Source organism: Sitophilus oryzae, unplaced genomic scaffold, assembly GCF_002938485.1.
Source record: "Sitophilus oryzae breed Bouriz unplaced genomic scaffold, Soryzae_2.0 scaffold_460_pilon_pilon, whole genome shotgun sequence".
NCBI classification, from domain to species: Eukaryota; Metazoa; Arthropoda; class Insecta; order Coleoptera; family Curculionidae; genus Sitophilus; species Sitophilus oryzae.
Window position 1 is genome coordinate 373,857 of NW_022147041.1, and position 20,685 is coordinate 394,541.

Here is a 20,685-nt window from a genome sequence, read left to right on the forward strand (position 1 = left end):
AAATTCCAATTAGGTCCCTTTGCTCTCATCTCCTTAGGCCATTGTAGTCGCGTAATTTTGTGCTGTAGATTAAGCTTCGGAACACGTAGAGGTCTCCTTAAATGTAGTCCTCCCGGTCTTGCACAGCAGTAGTATAAGTCTCTTTCTACCTCTTCCAGGTCTCTTTCTACCTCTTCCAGGCCGATCTGTAACCTCGTTTGTCTCCCTGATTTTTTTCAACGCGAAACATCGCTTTGGTTAACTCCTACAATTTCAGTTATTGCAATTTGCCGGTAGCCCTGTTGCGACAGTGTTACTATTCTGACTATTAAACTGGGTAATAATGTTTCTAGGCATTTTAAGGCCAAAACAATGGTCAAATTTCTTCTGAAACCCAAGAGACCAAATCGAAATGTACGAGAATTTATAATAACATTGGGTCTGAACGATAAACATTGTTTACTACATCCATTTTAACAAAAAAAATGTTTATTACAGATTATCAAAGCTATGTATAAAAAAAAGATTCTCTTTTTTTTATTTTCTTGGGATTTAGGTTCGGTAAAACTCTGATTAAGTTTTCATTTGGTTTTTCATATCTTCATTTCATTTTTAAAGGAAAAACAAACGTTTCGGCCAACATTCACAGCCTTCATCAGTGTAGTGTCAAATAAAAAAAACAGTGTTGATAATAATCCAAAAATTACATACAAAAAATTGACAAGCACACACAACATAATGTTTACTACAATTAATAAACTAATATAAGCTTGCCAAAAGATGACCACATATTTTTTAAAATTATTATTCGCAACACTAAAGCTATCTATGTATATTGACTACGGCTGAAATCGTACTCCATGTTTGGCCAAAACGTTTGTTTTTCCTTTAAAAATTAAATAAAGATATGAAAAACCAAATGAAAACTTAATCAGAGTTTTCCCGAACCTAAATCCCAAGAAAATAAAAAAAAACAGAATTTTTAAAAACAAAGTTCAAGAATAATATATATCGCCCTTTTGGTAGCATTGAACTAAATACAATTTGCGCTTTTTTAATATTTTAAAACAGCAAAAAATATGACGTTAATTAAAATTCTATCAATGATAATCTATCTATATATTACGTAGATACGTGTTTAAATTTTTAGTACTTTTTCAACTATATTTTCATATTTTTTTTTAATTTTCTCTAAAACGGTATGGAAATATGAAAAAGCATAAACGGGATTAACCGTTATAAAACAAACAAACATTTTTATGGAGAATGCATTTTTCTCAAAATGTCAATAATAAAAAAGTTTTTTTCCTTTTGTAAAGACAATCCGGGAACAAACAGTAGAGTATTATGTATAGGGATACCGAGTAATCTGACTATCGACTAATACAATCTATTTGCCAAAAACTCGTTAAGTAGAATAGCAAAGTTGCTATACTTCGTCTTTGGACCAAACAACCAGAATTTTTTTGTATCCAATGTATTTTCATATTAATAATAAAGACTGTTATTATTATTATTATCAATAAATATAGTTTAAGGCTTCTGGGTGTGTTATACCAAAACAACTATTGAACTTTCAAAAATTAATAAAAATCAATAAATGAAAAAAGAGATCAGATTTTTTTTTTTGGTTTATTATTATTAATGTTTATTTTCTGGGATATTTTTTGTCTATTGCCTATTTTTTACTAGGACCTGTCTCCATAAAAATTAATTGCATATTTGCAAAAATCCTCATTTTTTAAATATTTATTATGTTCTTTCATTGGAACATTTATAAGGGTCTAGAGTCTAGATTATTACGAGACTGGAAAATAAAGAGTTGGTCGTGGGTTTGTTTTTTGATCTTTCTTGAGCTTTCGAAAGTTTGGACTTCGAGTTTATAATGGAGAAAGTGCAATTGGTAGGTTTAAGGGCAACCTTGCTGGTTGGATAAGATCGTATTTAAGCAATAGAGACCTCGTTGTAAAAATAAATGAAGTAAAATATTCCAGTTTTGTTATAGAGTCCGGTGTGCCCCAAGGCAGTGTCCTGGGACCGTTGCTTTTTTTGATTTTTATTAACGACCTACCTGACTACATAACAACAGGTCGGGTGTTTTTGTATGCTGATGATACTTCGGTAATGTTGTCAGCAAAGACCGAAAACGAACTATATGATAAGTCTAAAATGGTTATACAACAATTTAGCGCATGGTGCCATAGAAATAAGCTAGTGATAAACCCTTCTAAAACTGTATGTGTTCATTTCTATTTTAGTCAAAATCCGATACAAGATAATTTCGTTATAAGTCTAGATAAAAATGTTGTTATTAAACCGGAAAAAACTGTAAAATTTTTGGGAACTACACTTGATGAAACTTTGAGCTGGTCAGATCAAATAGAAATTGTGTACAAGAAATTAAATAAGGGTTATTACGCACTCCTCAATTTGAGAGACTCCGTTAAGAGGGTCTTTTGAGTGCATACTACGCACTGATTTCGCTATTCCGCTATTGATTGATATATTCCGCTATGTCCTATAATATAGCAGTTTACGGTTGCGCAACTGGCAGGTTAAGAGTTTTTATTGCCCAAAAGCGGTTACTCCGTTTAATGTACGGTTTGACACCCTTGCAATCGTGCAGAAGTATTTTTAAAGAAAAAGAGATGTTACGTTTATATCCATATATCTCCTAAGCATTCTATGCTATGCATTCAAAAACAAAAACTCCTACGAAACGATTGCTGACGTCCATGACTATGGAACTAGAAACAGGGAACTGTTCTATATCGGCAAAGTATCGCATAGCCGGCATAAGAGATCTCCTTCGTTTGCCAGTAAACATTTTTTTAATGTGCTACCATGTGAACAGCGTAATATTACCAGTTTTCAAGTATTTAGAAAAACAATTAAAGATATTTTAATTCAACACAGTGTTTTTATAGCATTTCTGAATTTATGGACTATTTTAATAAATAATTTTTTACTTTTATACATTTAGTGTTTATACATATTTTATGTCTGGTTTGTATTTATTTAATCTTAGATTATTTTTTTATATGTTGCTTTTATTTGACGTGTCCAGATTCAATGTATATTGATCATATTTGTGGATAAATAAATATATATTATTATTATTATTATTAGATATTCCACCAATATAAAATTTATCAATATTTGTATGGTACTTTGAATATCACATTTTTCTCTTGTGTTTTATTCAATGCTGAAATATCTATTTGGCTATTTAATTCAGGTTTAGAAAATTACTAGAAAGTCAATTTTTTACTAAAATAATTGTTGGTACACAACTAAATATTTTATCAAAAATTAGAAATCTATTTTCTGTCCTATATCTTATTATTGGTTAAATTTTCATAAGTTTAAACCCAACTACTCTAAGGGACTCCCCAATTCCCAATAAAGCTGATTAGAGGCGAATGCCGAAGCGACCTCTGCCGCAGAGTGAGTTAATGAAATGTTAATAATCCGTTGAAAACGGTAAAGGGTTCAGTCTGTGCCTGACATATTGATTGCCCAAACGTCAAAGACAAGACCCGTAAGAAGATCCTTAATGTAACTTTACGTCATAAAATATTTTTAACTAAAACAGAATTAATAGTTAACAATAAATAAAAACATGTCAATTTTTATATATTTTATTGAGGGAACCGTACATTTTTATAAATTCAGGTTAATCTTTAATCTAGAGATCTTTTTTGAAAATCGGATTTATAGTAGTTTTGACTTCGCTTTAATTATTAAAGATTATATATCATTATATTATATCATTTACTATTATCTGTTATTCCGTCGTTCCTTGCTGCCTTTCCATATTTCATATCTTGAATTCCTTGTACCAATTTTCACAGCAATTTCAGTTTGAAAATTCAACTTTGATCAGTATGAGGTGTCGCTGATTTTTGTACTTTTAAAATTGGCCTTAATTCCGTATACAGGGTGTCTCAGGCTGAGCGTGCATTAGAAGTTTCTAGAGAACTACAACATCTAGCTGAGGGATTTTTTGCACATTACAGTTTCACAACGAGATCTATGGATTAAACATATTTTCAATATAGCCACACTTCCGGAAGCCACAATAGAATATAGCCACACACCGGAAGTTAACAGAAACTTTCTTATTTTAAATGGGTGCCCCCATTTTTTATTACATACTTATATTCTTTGTAAAATTTTATGAATTTTGATATTAAACACTCTATATCTAACATTGACCGTTTTTGAGAAAAAAAATATTTAAAATTTTTGAACGAAAAAAACTAAAAAACTGCCTGTTAAAAATATGTGTATAGCCTAAACGTCAAAATTACTGGTTACCACTGTGCCATAAAGAGAAAACGTGTGGCTATGTATTTCAAAAATTAAATTGTTCGAATGTCATATGATAATGATCGCAGTTGTAATAGAATTGAGCGATTAAAAAATTATCATAAATCATTTTTTTCAAATAGAAACCCGCTTTTTTATTTCACTAGTGAAAAGGCGTTACTTTTTGACTCTACATGTTCCTATACCTAAAATAAATCGTTTTTAAGTTATTTAAGATTTAGTTTTAAAGCGTATACTTTCTTCATTTTAACCAGTAGCCTCTAACTTTAAATGTCAAGTGATGTCAAAATGTCAAACTCTTAAGGGGGGTAAAGCGCTATTTATAATATAGGAAATTCAAATAATTCGTTTTCTGACAGATGGAAATAAATTGTCTGGCCGTTTGATACTGAATATCAAAGGAAGCTAGATAAAATCAAGAGAAATATACGTTTTCAAACTAAATCTAAAATAACTTAAAAGCGATTTATTTTAGGTATAGGAACACATCAGGCGTCTAAATGCAAAATCCGACAGTCACACTTTTTTGTAAACTTAGTTCTATACACCTTTTAATTCGTTATGCCAAGAAAAACTCTCTGAATTACATTTCTATGGATATTTGCAAAAAATACTGCACTGGATAAATTCAGTAGGTACTTTAGATTTATTATTCTTTTTAATATTCATAATATGGTGCCCGGTGGCGTAGAGGTACACGCTCTCGTCTACCAATCTCAAGGTAGTGGGTTCGAATCCTATACCCGGCATGTTATCAGCCGACTATTTTTATTAAAAATAAAAATAGATTGGGTACCTAGATCGACTCAGCCTTAAATGAGTACTTGGGATTCACAATCCTGAGGTAATAATAGGCGGTTGAAGCGTAGTGCTAGCCACATTATCTTCCTTGTATACCGAACGGCTCTAGCATGGCAGGCTGTACCTTGCTACTCCCAAGGCTTTAAACGCTATATACAGGAGCTATTATTATTATTATTAATATTCATAACATAAATCATTTTTTTTTGTATTCTGTAAAATTTATTTCGTGGGACTTGAGGGTTTTGCATTTGGACGCCTACTATATAGTTAAAAAGTAACGAATTGAAAAGCCTTTTCATTAGTGAAATAAAAAAAGGTGGGTTTCTATTTGAAAAAAAAATGATTTATGATAATTTTTTAATTGCTCAATTCCATGACAGCTACCTCCATTATTATATGACATTTGAACAATTTAATTTTTGAAATACTCACATCGTCAGTTATTATTTGCATTTCTGATATAATAAAATTAAAATAAACAAATAGTTTTGAGGACGTATTGGAAATAAAAATGCGAAATTTACCGAATATTTCAAATTTACCTTGATTTTTATTGAACTCAAAGAAATATACACATTTTTTTAGATTCTAAACTGTGAATTAAAAAAAAAGATAAAACCATTTTTACTTAATAAAGGGTATGGCCTCCTCTACTGTTCATTACAGCCCTACATCGTCTCTCCATGCTCCTGATCAGGTTGTCGATCTCTTCTTGAGGTACAGCCTGCCACGCTGCATTCACGGCCCGAACCAGCTCCCTACGAGTTTCACGAGGCATACCCATTCTCAAAATTCTTCTTTGGGCCGCGTCCCATACGTGCTCGATGGGGTTGAGGTCAGGAGATTGTGCCGGCCAGGATAAGATGTTTAATTGATGAGCATTGATAAACTCACTTACCACTCTGGCTGTATGAGGCCGTGCATTGTCATGCATGAGAATGAAGTTTCTCCCAAAATCATTGGCATATGGTAACACGACAGGCTTAAGAATTAAATCACGATATGTGATTCCTGTTAGAAACCTTTCAAGAAAATCGAGATCGGTTTTTCGGCCTAACTGGACTCCTCCCCAGACCATAACTGTACCATCATGTGTTTCCTGGAGAACTATACTAAGCTCTGGAGCTGTAAGAGTCGGTCGGCGTCGAGCATTTAATTGTAAAAAATGATCTTGCTGATGGGTAGTAATGCGATGTCGCCCTGTGTGCCTTTCAGCAACATCACCACTTTCACGGTAGCGTGCACTTAATCGCGATATTACACTTTGCGTTGTATTTAATGCTCTAGCTACGTCGATTTGGCGTATTCCAGCTTCGAGCATACCCATGGCCCTTAGCATTTCGTCTCTGTTAAGATGTCTACGCTCCATAATGTCGTTTAATACTAAACAGAGTTATTTGAATGAATTTTGGCCAGTTATCATAAAAACATAGCCAGTACAGGTTAAATTCGAACAATTGATGCTAGGTGCTTTTTATACATTTGACAAAAAATGCACAAACACTTCTGGAAATATCCCAAATTTAGAAATAACTAGTGTGACTACTTCGTTTCAATCGAAGTAGAAAGAATCGGCCTACAAATATGTGGTTGTTTTTCAAAACATTTATTTTTGACTTTAATAAAATGATATCCCTAGATTTTTCCGGTGTGTGTAGATAGCCACATGTAGCTGTTTATGTTACAGAGGCTGTGGTAATCACTAAATTTGACTTTTAGGCTATACAATTTTTTTTGACTGGTAGTTTTTTTCGTCCAAAAATTTTAATTTTTTTTTCTCATAAACGGTTAAAGTTAGGTATAGTGTGTTTAACATCAATATTCATAGAATTTTACAAAGAGTTTAAGTATGTAATAAAAAATGGGGGCACCTATTTAAAATAAGAAAGTTGCTGTCAACTTCCGGTATTTCCAGAATTGCCGCCATATTGAAAATGTTTTTAATCGATAGATCTCGTTGTAAAACAATGATGTGCAAAAAATCTCTGGTTTAGATATTGTGGTTTTCAAGAAACTTCTAATGCACGCTCAGCCTGGGACACCCTGTATACTTCCCAGAAATGTTGCATATAATCCGTATCTCAAATCTTTTGTTGTAGGTCTTAAATAACTCAAAAATTAATCCACAAAACACTAACTGTCAAGTACTTAATAACTATACCCAATTTCTAATTTCTAAGCGAAGATAAATTTAATAGAGCGGCCAAAATCTGAACCATTTATTAACACCGCCACTCTGTTTACCTCAAATCTCAGCTCAAAACCACGAGTGTTCTCTAATCTGCTCTGTTTCCCCGCACTTCAAACCAAATTAATTAGGAAAATAATTAAGGACCTTTGGAAGGAAACAATGATTTTTAATTAATTAATCCATTTCTGATAACCAGTCAACTGTAAAAGGATTTGTTTTTCTTTCACGTCAAAGAAACGAAATACAAAAGGAAAGAAATTACATTTATAAACTAATATGTGCTGTCTTATAAAATAGCAATAAAATACTAATTTAAGAACAATTAAAAACAAATTGGTATAAAATATTTTTTTTGTAAACTAGGAATGTGACCGTGTTAAAGAATGTGACATTAATTAAAAACTTACCTCCGGTGGCTACACAGGTGACATTAACCGCTGATCCTTCGTTATAAGGTCCTATTTTGTAATTAGGAATATGCTGTCCATTGTCATCCAGGATGCTCAATTTTTCAGGTGGAACTGTAATATAAAACAGATACTTTTATTACTAAAAATATATAGTTTTGTATATGAATGTATATTTTTCAACAGAAATATAAATAAAAATATGTGTTAAAGCTTTATTCAATATTGCTTTTGATATTATACTTTATTCCCTTTGCGTTTGTATCAGTATAATGAGTAAAATGCTCATGTAGCGACCAATCCCGGGTTTTGATATGTCCAATTTTATCAACAACTCCTTTGATTAATGGATTTTGTTTTTGTTTTGTTCGTGTGGCAAGTGGAAGACTACTTGTTATAGACGGAGAGCTGAGGTGGAACTCTGTAACGAAATAGCGATCGGTAGCGATGAAGAATACTGTCGATTGCCGTTTAGTTTGTACGGCCAAGGTCAGTATTCTTTATCGCTACCGATCGCTATTTAGTTACAGAGTTCCAGCCCTGGCTACATAAAAAATACATTATCAACGTTACATGGCTAATTTCTTGTGAAGTATCCTTTTGTGTAGCCATAGTGAAATAGTCATGTCTGTCAGCGCGATCCCGGGGCTTAAAGCGGGTGTGGCCCATCGAAAGGGTGAAATTTTGACACTCAAAATATTATAAGGTTGTAGTTTTATTTATTAATAAGAAACGTGTAAAATTGTTGACAGACATTTTTCCTGTGGCTAAAATGCCGGCAGACAACGCGAAAGAGGTATGGATTTAAACAAAAAAAAATAATTGCATATAATACATGTTTGTTGATTGGTGGAATGTCATGCTACAGGGTGAATCTAGAATAAGAGCAAGTATTTTCAGAGCTGGTAGATCTCAATAAAAGAAACATATTTTCTTTTTACCGTTTTCCAAATAAGTCCAAAATAACTGAGTTATTCAAGTTTGAAAATTTAAATATAAATTGATTTATTTTTAAATAATTTTGTAAGCCACCTGATTTTTTCTGTATTTGCATCCATTCTTTTAGCCATAGAGTACAGCCGTATGCCTGGTAGGTTAAGAAATAATTATACCGTGGATAAATTTGTGGTAAACAGGCAGTTGTAAAAAGTTTTCTAAAATATACAGGAAAATTTAAACAAAAATGCACGATTTTCTACATCTTTTTTGGCGAAAAAAAACTCATAGACGTGTTCCTGATGTCGAAATATATCACCTTTAAAAGTATTTGCACTTATTTAAGACTCACACTGTATAAGCGTTTTCAGGAAACGCTCGCCGTGTTATTAATTGAAATCTAATACATGTAAAGCTTGATTTTCATGCATCCGTTGTCCGACGATACGTTGATACGATATTAATTTTATTGGTTGAATTTAAAGGCTTCGGTTGGTTAACCGTTTCTAACCAATCGAAGTCTTTAAATTCAACCAATAAAACTAATATCGTATCATCGTATCGCTGGATAACGGATGCATGAAAATCAAGCTTTATACGTTGATACGATGGTCCGACGGTGCTCTGATTGGTCATATCGTTTTCGCGCCACTTTTCATCCGTAAATATTTTACTTCAGCCCGTCAACGGACCCGTTTATACGATAACGGACGTTTTGGCACTTTGACAAATTTAATTCAACCTTAATAAAAATATAAGTAAAATAGCAAAATCGTTATTGAAACTAAAATATAAAATAACACCAACGTATATCCGATAAACGGAGGCATGAAAATCCAATAAATTTAAAAACTGCGTTATCCAAAGTCTTTAAATTCTACCAATAAAATTAATATTGTATCAACGTATCGTCGGACAACGGATGCATGAAAATCAAGCTTAAGTCTACAAAAATTTTACGATGCAGATATCGACTCAGAGGAAGACTCGTTTGCGAGAGCGAGTATAAACAGTGAGGCAGAATAGTAAATATATGATATCTGTTAATAAAAAAATAGGTTTATAATATAATCGTATAAATTATTTATCTATACTTAAATGGATGAGGCAGCGAGCGTTCCCTGAGAGCGCTAGAGTAATATCGCGCTTTTGATAACTGTCTGCAGCTGATTCAGCCACGATATTTTTGTCTGTCCTTTTGCATACAGCTTTTACAATAAATTGACAATTCCACCAATCGGCATGCATGTATGCCATCATTTTTTTCATTTTTCAAATTTCATTTTTTAATAATTTTTAAAATTTCATGCCTCTTTCGCGTTGTCTGTCGGCATTTTAGCGACTAAAAAAATGTGTGCCAACAATTTTCCACGTTTCTTAATAATAAATAAAAGCTATTTTAGCAATTATAACTCGTGTACCTTATAATATTTTTAGTGTCAAAATTCACCCTTTCGATGGGCCGCCCCCGCTTTAAGCCCCGGGATCGCCCTGGCAGACATGACTATTTCATAATGGCTACACAAAAGGATACTTTACACAAAAAATTAGCCATGTAACGATAATACGTAAAGATCTTTAATTTAATTCTACGCTGTGTTTGTCATAATGTGGATCAACCTGCTCTCACTACCGGTTTCGGAGCCCTACTCCATCATCAGGTGAGCTTGGGCAGATCCACAAAATGACAACCACAGCGCAGAGATAGTTAATTCCGACTTGTCGGAACGTATCGGTTAGATATTAAGTCCCGAACGGGAGATAGCGGCCTACGTGCAATGGTAGTACTTTCGTACCACCGAGACGCAACTATCGATAGTAAAAAGATGGCAAAAGGCTTTTTTTTCAGGCAAGCTAAATTATAAAATAGAAAACAAATTTCTTGCAGTATATGTATATAATAAAATTATATAAGGATTCTTGCCACTTAACTGCTGATATAGAAATTTAATTCTACGCTGTATTTGTCATAATGTGGATCAACCTGCTCTCACTACCGGTTTCGGCGCCCTACTTCTTCATCAGGTTAGCTTGCCTGAAAAAAGGCCTTTTACCTTCTTTTTACTATCGATAGTTGCTTCTCGGTGGTACGAAAGTACTACCATTGCACGCAGGCCGCTATCTCCCGTTCGGGACTTAATATCTAACCGATACTTTCCGACAAGTCGGAATTAACTATCTCTGCGCTGCGGTTGTCATTTTGTGGATCTGCCCAAGCTCACCTGATGATGGAGTAGGGCTCCGAAACAAAAAAAAAATAAATTTCTATATTAGCAGTTAAGTGGCAAGAATCCTTATATAATTTTATTATATACATATACTGCAAGAAATTTGTTTTCTATTTCATAAAAATAGAGTTACAGGCAAAACTTTAACAATTTAATCCAGTACCACATTTTACAATCGACACAACCACATTAATTAAAGAAATTCTTGGACTACAATATAACGAGAAACTTTCTATCGACTAAAATTATTAGATCTTACAAGGAGTACAGAACTTCTACGGCAAAACTTTGCACTAGCCAACTCCATAACGAAACAATAAAGTTAGCAGGAGGAAGGTTGTTAATTGCCTGGCACAATTAAATTAGTTTGTTGGGGCTATCGCGGAGAGCCATTGACAAAGTGAAGTGAATCATTAGCTTCGGTAAGTGGTGCGCACTATAAACACATAACACATTTATGGAATTATTTTGAAATAGCCTTTGTTCGCCGTGCCGTGCATAGTTCTGATAATGCGGCTCGATTGACCAATTAATTATGTTATACCGGCGGAAGTTCCAATGACCGGAAAGATTTAATTAATATTTGACTTAGTTTTGTACCATGACTAGAGCTTAAGTATCGACAAAGTATACTGTATTGATAGATAAATGAAAGAGACACGAATTTAAGTATATTTGATATCAATTATAGTATATAAATATATCTTTTAGTTACGTAATCGAGGGCGCGATTTTTAAATTCATTGTTGCCAACCATGGACATATTTGGAGCCGTGTTGACTAACTGGAATTTAAATTTCGCGATAGGGATTGAGCGGGGACTGAGTGTTGTGATCTGTTGTGATATTTTAAACTTGAAAATGTTTACTAGCAGACCTTGCAGTCGAACATTGTTTTTTTTTCGAACCTCTTTTAGTGCAAAGTGTACAAGATAGCTTAATAGCCGTAAAAAACTCATCGCAACTTTATTAGAATATTTTGAACAAGAAAGCGGCTGTAATAACTAGAGCGCGGATTTCTAGAAATTATGCCATAAAATATTAAGTAATATTTGATGGCAGATGTATTTCGATGATATACATACACATAAATTACAAATATAATGCTGTGGCTAAGTTTTTTTAGTGCCATTTTGCTTATTTTCTGATTTTAAATCATTTATTTTTTTAATGCCAGTTTTACGCATATTTTCTTCATTGGTGGAATATTTGGTGCTTATTTTCCACTTAATTTTCAACTTAGGTATTATCTGATATATTTATTGATTTCCGGGTAACCAGAATTTTATTACCGAACGCAAGAATTTTTTTTTGCCAAACCCAGTTCCAAGTGAGAAGATTTTGTTAATGCTTTCCGATGCGGCTGCATACATGACAAAAGCATTTACAAATTTGAAAGTTTTTTATGAAAACTTAGTCCTTGTTTAACACATGGAATTAATCGTGTGGCTGAAACTATTCCAGCACAGTTTCCTTTGGTTAATACTTTAATAAAAACAGGAAAGAAAGTTTTCGTAAAAGCTTATTTGAGGGTACAATTTTATCGAGAAAGATTTCCAGGTATACCACACTTCCTCCTGAACCGGTGATTACCAGTTGGGGTACGTGGATGGGTGCTGCCTATTTTTATGCTGTTAATTTTGATTCATTGAAAGAAATTATATTACAATTTCCTCAATCTGCTTCCCAAGCACTTGAAAAGTGTCAAGAGATTGTGAAAAATGAAGAGATAAAACAAAACTTATCAAGTTTATCAAAACAAACTACAGCTTTGTGAGCGAAGCTATCACAAAACTCGAAAACAAGGATCTTGCGCTAGTAGATGCAGTGGAAATAGTTGAGAAATTTAAAACGGAGATCGCAAAAGTGCGTGGCGCTTCAGGAACTATAATTTTTAATAAATTGACTGATGTTTTAAATAAAAATACAGGGTATAAATTTTTAACTCAAATAGCAAATGTTATTCAAGGAAACATTGTTGAAGATCTCACTATTAATGTGAGTAATTCCAAAATTTACATATGCCCCGATTACAAGTGTAGATGTTGAACGAAGTTTTTCCCACTTAAAATATGTCCTTAGTGATAGGAGAATGGTATTTTCTGTAGAAAATTTAGAAAAACAGTTAATTATTGGTTTATTTAAAAACGATGATTAGTTTATTTCGGTCAAGTCCTAATTTCATTTGTTTTTGTTATTTAAATATTTTTTATTACAAAATATTAGGTATATAACTCATTATGGTTTAGTTTGTTCATATAAGTGTATAGCTTATGTTGTTCTGCATAATTATTTTTAATGCTCGTTTATTAAAAAATATTAAATTAATAAAAATTATTTTTTTTTCATGCTTTTTTAAATCTACGTGCATATTTATGTGCTTATTTTCGAACTATTTTGGGCTTTTTTAAGTGCTTATTTTAGGCTTTTTAATGCTTATAAATCCGCGCTCAAGTAATAACCCTTTATGTCACTTAAGTGCTGTTAAGAAGGTGAGTTTTGTTGATGTAAATGATAACTGTTTATATATTTATAATTAACTAGCTTGTACCCGCGACTTCGTTCGCGTCAAATTAATCATTTGTAATGATGATGATAAAGCAATGCAAGAATTTCCATTAACATATAAACTGGATAAAATTTTCTCACATTTATGTCAGCATGGCAAAAAACAATATGGCGATATTATTTATATAACTTGGTAATATTTGAGGGGTAGTTTCATCTCGTTGGAATTTGACTTTCGAAAAATCCGTTTGCCAAAAATAAGCTAAGCAGTTTAAGCAGAATCGTGGTTAATCAATTACCCGACTTTTTGGAACACCCTGTATGATTTTTTAAAACAATTCAAAATATGTAACAAAACACAATAAATTATGCGTGTCGAAACGTTTTCCCGAAAGTCTAACTGTTTTTTAAATAACAGATATTGTAATATTTGAGGGGCGTTTTCACCCTCTTGGAATTGAGATTCGAGAAACCCCTCCTTATCGAACATGTACACTCCCCAGTCAATCCGTTTGCCAAAAATCAGCTTTAAACGTGAAGCAGTTTAAGGAGAATCGTGATTAATCGTGGTCATATTCTAGGAAACACCCTGTATAAATTTTTAAAGAATCTTAGAATATGTAAAACAACAAAATAAAATATATATGTTTAAGAGTTTTTCCGAAAAACTCATCGGTTTTTAAATAAAAAATATTCTAATGGGGTGGTTTCGCCCCCTTAAAATTCGAGTTTCGAAAAGTCCCTTCTTATCGAACTAAACACGAACTTACACCCTAAAGTCAATCCGTTTTCCAAAAATCAGCTTTTTACGTCAAGCGCTTTAAGCAGAATCGTGATTAATCAATGACCAGATTTTTCAAAACACCCTGTATACATTTTTAAAAAATCTTAAAATATGTAAAAAAAACAAAATATAATATACGCGTTTAGGCGTTTTTTCGGAAACTTGACCGTTTTTTAAATAAAAAATATAATATTTTGGAACTGGAATTTCGAAAATCCTCCTTATCGAAGCTCTACACCCTAGAATCAAGCTGTATGCCAAAATTGAGCTTCTTACGCGTTGAGTGGTTTGAGCAGGATCGTGATTAATCAGTGAGTCAATCACTTAAGGATTTTATATATTAGTATAGATTTACTTTTGTTTCCTAAAATATTTTGATTAAAAGAAAATATACAGGTTGTTAACTCGACAGTTACTTATAGGGAAACAGAATGGCAACACTGCCTAATGAGGACGCATGCATTATTGATTTTTCTGCCGACTCGTCCCGTCGCGTCGCGTCGTCTATCGACGAGCGGGCCGAGGTTGCCATATTTCAACCATAAAGCTCTTGCCGCGAGTAATAAACAAATTACAAACCTGTATAAAAGTGAGCAACGCTATGCCTGTCGTGTATATGGTCATATACGGTATAATATATTTTTAGGGTTCATTGGAAATAAATATTCTAATATTTGAAAACTCCATAAATAATACAACAAATTAAGCAAAGTTACAATTTTATTTAAAAACAAAGGTCTTTATTTAATTTTTGGAACTGGATGTGTTTTAAGCTACAGACTCCTAGAGATATTGTAACTCTGTTACATAATAGGCTATGGTATGATACTCATTTAATTATCAATTATAAATGAAAAATAACATAACATCTACTTTAAAACCCTACGCGCTCAGCTCATTTTTTTATGTCAAAAACGTTAATTTATCTCATGGTCGAGATTTAAAAGCACTATCCTTTAACATATCCCCATAAAAAACCCAGACTAGATAACTCAGGAGCTTTAAAGCATTTTATGAATGGGCGAATGCACACTCCAGACATGTCACTTTGTCTCTGATGTTGGATAAGTTGATGATGAAAGATGTTTTCTCTTTTAACTGACACAAAATGATAACTAGTTGTTAAAGTTGAACTAATTTGACAGCTATGTTGAGGTAATGTCAGGCATATCGCAGCCACCTAGATTTTTTTTTATTAATTATCAAATAATAAAGATGTACTGACACTAAATCATAAAAATGAAAATATCTAGGAAAATCCTTGTCTGAGAGGTAGGCAACCTGTATAATAATTTGAAGAGGCATGAATTCCCGAGTGTTCCATTTAAAATAAAAGAGTAACTTGCTGTTAAATGTGGCCAATGTTCCATATTAATTTTGTCTCACCATGTATAACTTTTTGAGTCAAGTTTTAATTTGATACACTAAAGTACAATAATTATTTTAACTACATATTAGGCTATACAGGTAAAATTTCAGTTTAGGTAGCTTTTATTGAAATTTAAAATTTGTTCTTCATTTTTAGAAAATGTCAAATATGTTAAAAACCTTGCATTTTAGTCATATACCTCTCTTATAAAACTCACCTTTATTTTCCTCCTAGAATCCGAAAATCAATTAATATATAGGGTGTTCCATTACAAAAAAATACAACTTTGATGTGTAACTTTTTTGGGGACACCCTGTAGAACTCTCTTTATTTTTAAAAGATGCTTTCTGTTAACCTACATATGCTCCCAAAATTTCATTTTAATATAAACTACCGTTCTCCTTGGAGCCTCCGCATCGTATGAGAGGCTCCATTCTGTATATATGTTACAGTACGTCTGTCCGTCCTGTAGCTACGGGGTATCCGTGAGAGGGGAAACGATATTCTCTCGATGTTTTTCGTAAAAAATTAGACGACGCGTCCCATCAATAAAAATTCGACAAATTTGCAAGTAGCCAATAAAATGAGTGGGCGGAGCGATTTGCGGTGACGTACTCGTCAAGTCGACGTATAAAATATATTGCTGTTTATTTAAATGTTTTTGTCCGCATTCCTTTCATAGACACAGATCCAGCAGACGTACTTTACAGTGAAAGTCAGAAATTCAGTGATTGTTAACATTCACTAGGAAATGCTAGCAATTACGCATTGGACCAGTGAATGTGGTATTTTAAATTTTAATTCACTATAGTGAAAGTAACATTTACTAAAGATCGCCAGTAAAAGTTATTCTATTGTACAGGGTGTCCCACTAATAATGGCTTTCGGCTGTATCTTGGAAAGTATTAAAGGGGATATGAGAAATTGCTGGAAATTATTTTCAAGTTTGTAAAACGACCGCTAGAGAGCGCAAATGCTATGAAAAATAAGAAAATAGAATTTTTACGGAATTTTGACTAGATAATGGGTACTATAAATAACAGCTTCATAATCTTCTTATTGGATTTTTTTTGGTAGAACCATTTTCCCCTATCTGCTAAAATAAAGTGGTGGGGGAAGGTTAGGGATATCTTTATTTAAATGTTAATAACTCCGGACTGGATGATCAGAATCCAACGAGCGAGGGCTCGTTTAAAAGAGCGTTTCTTACTCTATATTATACAATAATAATAATAATAATAAGGTTTTTAATCTAGACGCTAGCCCTTTAGTTTTCTTACAATTTAACCAACATAGCGCGTTTTTTCAAAAGAATTAAATACGATAGTATATGTAATTTTAGCTGATAGTAAAGAGCAGTAAAAGCTTAAAAAGTCAGCGAAAACCGCATCTTGATATCTTTTTCAAGACGAAGGTATTAGCAAAATTATAATAAATACCCAAAAATAAGACCTTAATTGCCTTATTTTTACAACATGGCATCAGTAGCTCTCTTGATTATGCCCATTCTAACAAAAAAATAAGATAGAAACAGTTAGTTTATTTTAAAATCGACGAAATACCAGAATACCATAATACCAGATGTATTAGTATCTAATAATTAAGATATTAATAACAGTGACAAGAAACGATGATTCAGTGAAGTCATGGTAGGCTTTGAGAAAAATTTGCTTTTGACGTAATAGTATAAATGTCAAATTGTTATTAGATCAACATTTTGATAGTCTTAACAGCGTTTTTTATCTTTTAATTGCTTTTTAAAAATGCCTTTATTATTTGAAGTTGTTGTACAGAGCGAGTGTGGTGAGGAAGAATGTTGGTGGAAGTTAAAAAAATAAAACTTTTAAGAACATTGGATCACCTCAATATGCATTATTTCAGTATTCATACACTACATATTTAACAATAAGAGAAAAATAGAGGTACTCTTATATTTATTAATTAACCATCAGCCGTTCTCTTATCTGTCTCTTTCCGCTAAAGCGAAATCGTCGGTTTTCAGCTGGAAGGAAACAAATTGCCCGCCTCCGAAAGTGAGTTCGGAGAATATTAATTGTGCTCCGAAATTAATATTAATTATTATAAATTGGAGTTCGCCGCGGTCGCGACACCCCACTCGACGTAATTCCGTCGAAACAAAACGAGTGGTTGAGTGCTCCGGCGGGAGTTTGGGAAAATAAATGCGCTGCGGGCGTTAATTTAAATTTAGTAAAGGCGCGCTCTCGCGAAATTGTGCAGCATTTGTTTCGTTTTTTTACCCTTTCACTGCGAATGGCATACATGCATGACAAATAGGTTCTTCCCCGGATGTGACTGTCACACATGTATTTCTTGAGCACGAGTAATTGAACAATTTTTCGTGAATGTACAGTAGAGGGAAGGATGGTAATATGGAACCTGCTTATACACTTGCGTGCATAGAAATCGGCCCAAGGCAAACTTTTGATGTTAACTATATATTTTTTAGAATATATTTGTCAGATTAAGAAAAAATATATACTGTTTGAAAGACAATTTTATATTCTTTGAAAAGAGTTTAGAGATATTAATTTGTATTTCGGTTTCTTTGGATTAAAATTATTAAATTAATGCATGAAACAAATTATCGTTTTTCATTACTAAGATTACGATTATGTATTTATTTATTGATTGACAATTAATTAAAATAAACTTTCAATAATGGGTATGACCCCCTCTTGCTCTTACAACATCTTTCATACAGTTTGGCATGGATTCAATCAAGTTTGATATTGTTGCTTGCGGTATGTTAAGCCACTCTTCTTATACTGCAACAATGAGCTCTGGGATAGAGGTTGGGGCTCTTTGTCTAGTACGAATCCTTCGTTTTAGCTCATCCCATAAATGTTCTATCGTGTTTAAGTCTGGACTGCATGCTGGCCATTCCATAACCCGAAAACCGACTTCTGAAATGTAATCGTGTACGATTCTTGATGTGTGTGCTCTCGCATTGTCATGCATAAAAGTGAATTCGCTTCCAATTTAGTCGACGTAAGGTACCACATGAACTGCTAAAATTTCCTCAATATACCTAGCACCAGTTAAACCTCCTCTCCTGTGCCGATGGTCGTCCCAACGGATAAAAACTGGGTCGGTTCGCGCAGTCATAGAAATTGTACCCCAGATCATGCAGAAACCACCTCCATAAGAAATCCGCTCCTCAATGCAGCATTCTGCGAATCGCTCATCTGGCCTCTGGAACAATTTTCTTCTTCAGTCGCTACCATAAAGGCATATCCTGGTCTCATCTGAGAATAAAATACATTCCCATTGTTCTAGTGGCCAAATTCAGATGTTCCGTGCAAAAGGCAGGCGTGTTAGATGCTGAGCTGGGGTAAGTCTTGGACCAATTGCGGGTGTTTTGGGGGTTATGTTACTTCCTTCAATCTTCGTCTTACTGTCCTCTAACTAATAGTCACCACTCCTCGTGTTTCACGGAGCTGTTGTTGCACCTGAATAGCATTATAAGATGCCGATTTCTTAATATTGTTGACACAATAAAGTGGTCATCACGATCCGTTGTATATCTCTTTCCACCAGTTCCAGGTCGCCTACGAAAGGATCGAGTCTCCTCATATCGTTCACACACTCTTCGAACCGCTCCGCGTGTCACATGCAGTTGCCGAGCTACAGCTCTCTGTTTAAGTCCATTTTCAATTAAAGCGATTACTTTGGCAGCTTTTTTCCGTGATGTATGCATTAAATTGAAACACTAATCAAACAATGAAACACAACAAATCAAACAATGAAAGAACAATGTGCAAATTTCGATTAGAAAGTAACAGTAAAGTAGTAATTGCAATATTTGATAAGTTTTTTATTCCTATTGTCACCACAACACAAATGCCTTTCATTTTTTTACCCGTTGCTACGCATATAAACGATAAGTACTTTGGATAAATTTATAGTCATATTAAAGCATGTTAAATTGTCTTTGAAACAGCTCATATTTTTTTCTTGGTCTGATAAATAGATTCTAAAAGACACAGTTAAAGTCAAAAGTTTACAGTGGGCCGATTTCTATGCACGCAAGTTTATTATGGAACCCCTCTTTTATTATGAAACTATTATGTCAGTAGTCACCTACAAACGCCGCAAAATGCTTACAATATTATGCCGTGTCGCTAGTTTAGCGATAAACGGTCTATTTGCTGATCGCAGGTTTTTTAAAGTTTTTTTACCAAGAATATTATACAATAATTCTGACGTATTTATCGGTAAGTAAAGTAAAGTAAAGATTTCAAGTTAACGTCTCCTTTTTGTTGCCAGGGCTAATCTGGACGGGGCCTACTTTGTTTACGCGGAATCCGAACCGCGGTCCTCGTCTATATCATGGTCAATGGCCTACCGACTTGGCAAGTGTCTAAATCGACTCTTACTCACAAGATATCCTATCTCATCCGGCCTCGAACCGGCGTGAATGAGCAGTGTGTGTCATAATAACCAGATTTTTGGAAACACACTGTATAGATTTTTAAAAAATCTTAAAATATGTAGAAAAACAAAATAAAATTTACGTGTTTAAGCGTTTTTTCGGAAACTTGACCGTTTTTTAAATAAAAAATATTGTAATTTTTGAGGGGTGGTTTCACCCTCTTGGAACTAGAATTTCGAAAAATCCCTTCTTATCGAACTTCTACACCCTAGAATCAACCTGTATGCCAAAATTGAGCTTCTTACGTTGAGTGGTTTGAGCAGGATCGTGATTAAATCAGTATGTCAGTCACTTAAGGATTTTATATATTAGTATAGATACTAACATACCAAATCTCGTCTTTAACTGAAAAAATAGAGACGCACCCGGTATATGCCTTTTTTATTCAACATCATTTTTACGATGGAAGTTTAAATTTTATGTCTTGTTTTAATATTTAATTTATTACATTACTACATAAGCAACAGCTTTCCGCAGAGATTACTAAAACCTTTTTTTTTCAGTTTTAATAGCTAATCTTAATTCCTTTTACAAACTTTCTTTTTAAAGCGCATTTAATTATTAATAAAAATTTAATGATATTTTATTAAAGTTGTTTGAAACTAAAGTTCGCCAACTACTTTTTACGGACCTCGTCATCCCGTTTCTAAATATTTGCGAAGTTTCGAAAGTGCACTGACTATGCTTTAATTATA

The 20,685-nt window shown here is 33.3% G+C and overlaps 1 protein-coding gene across 1 annotated transcript in view; it reads right to left on the reverse strand.

Annotated features, from left to right (window-relative positions):
- Positions 1-20,685, reverse strand: part of LOC115885855 — a 335,423-nt gene that overhangs the window by 290,278 nt on the left and 24,460 nt on the right. Inside the window, exon 2 of the mRNA XM_030904879.1 lies at positions 7,714-7,827. The gene's annotated coding sequence lies outside the window, so the exon portion shown is untranslated. The remainder of the gene's footprint in view (positions 1-7,713; positions 7,828-20,685) is intronic.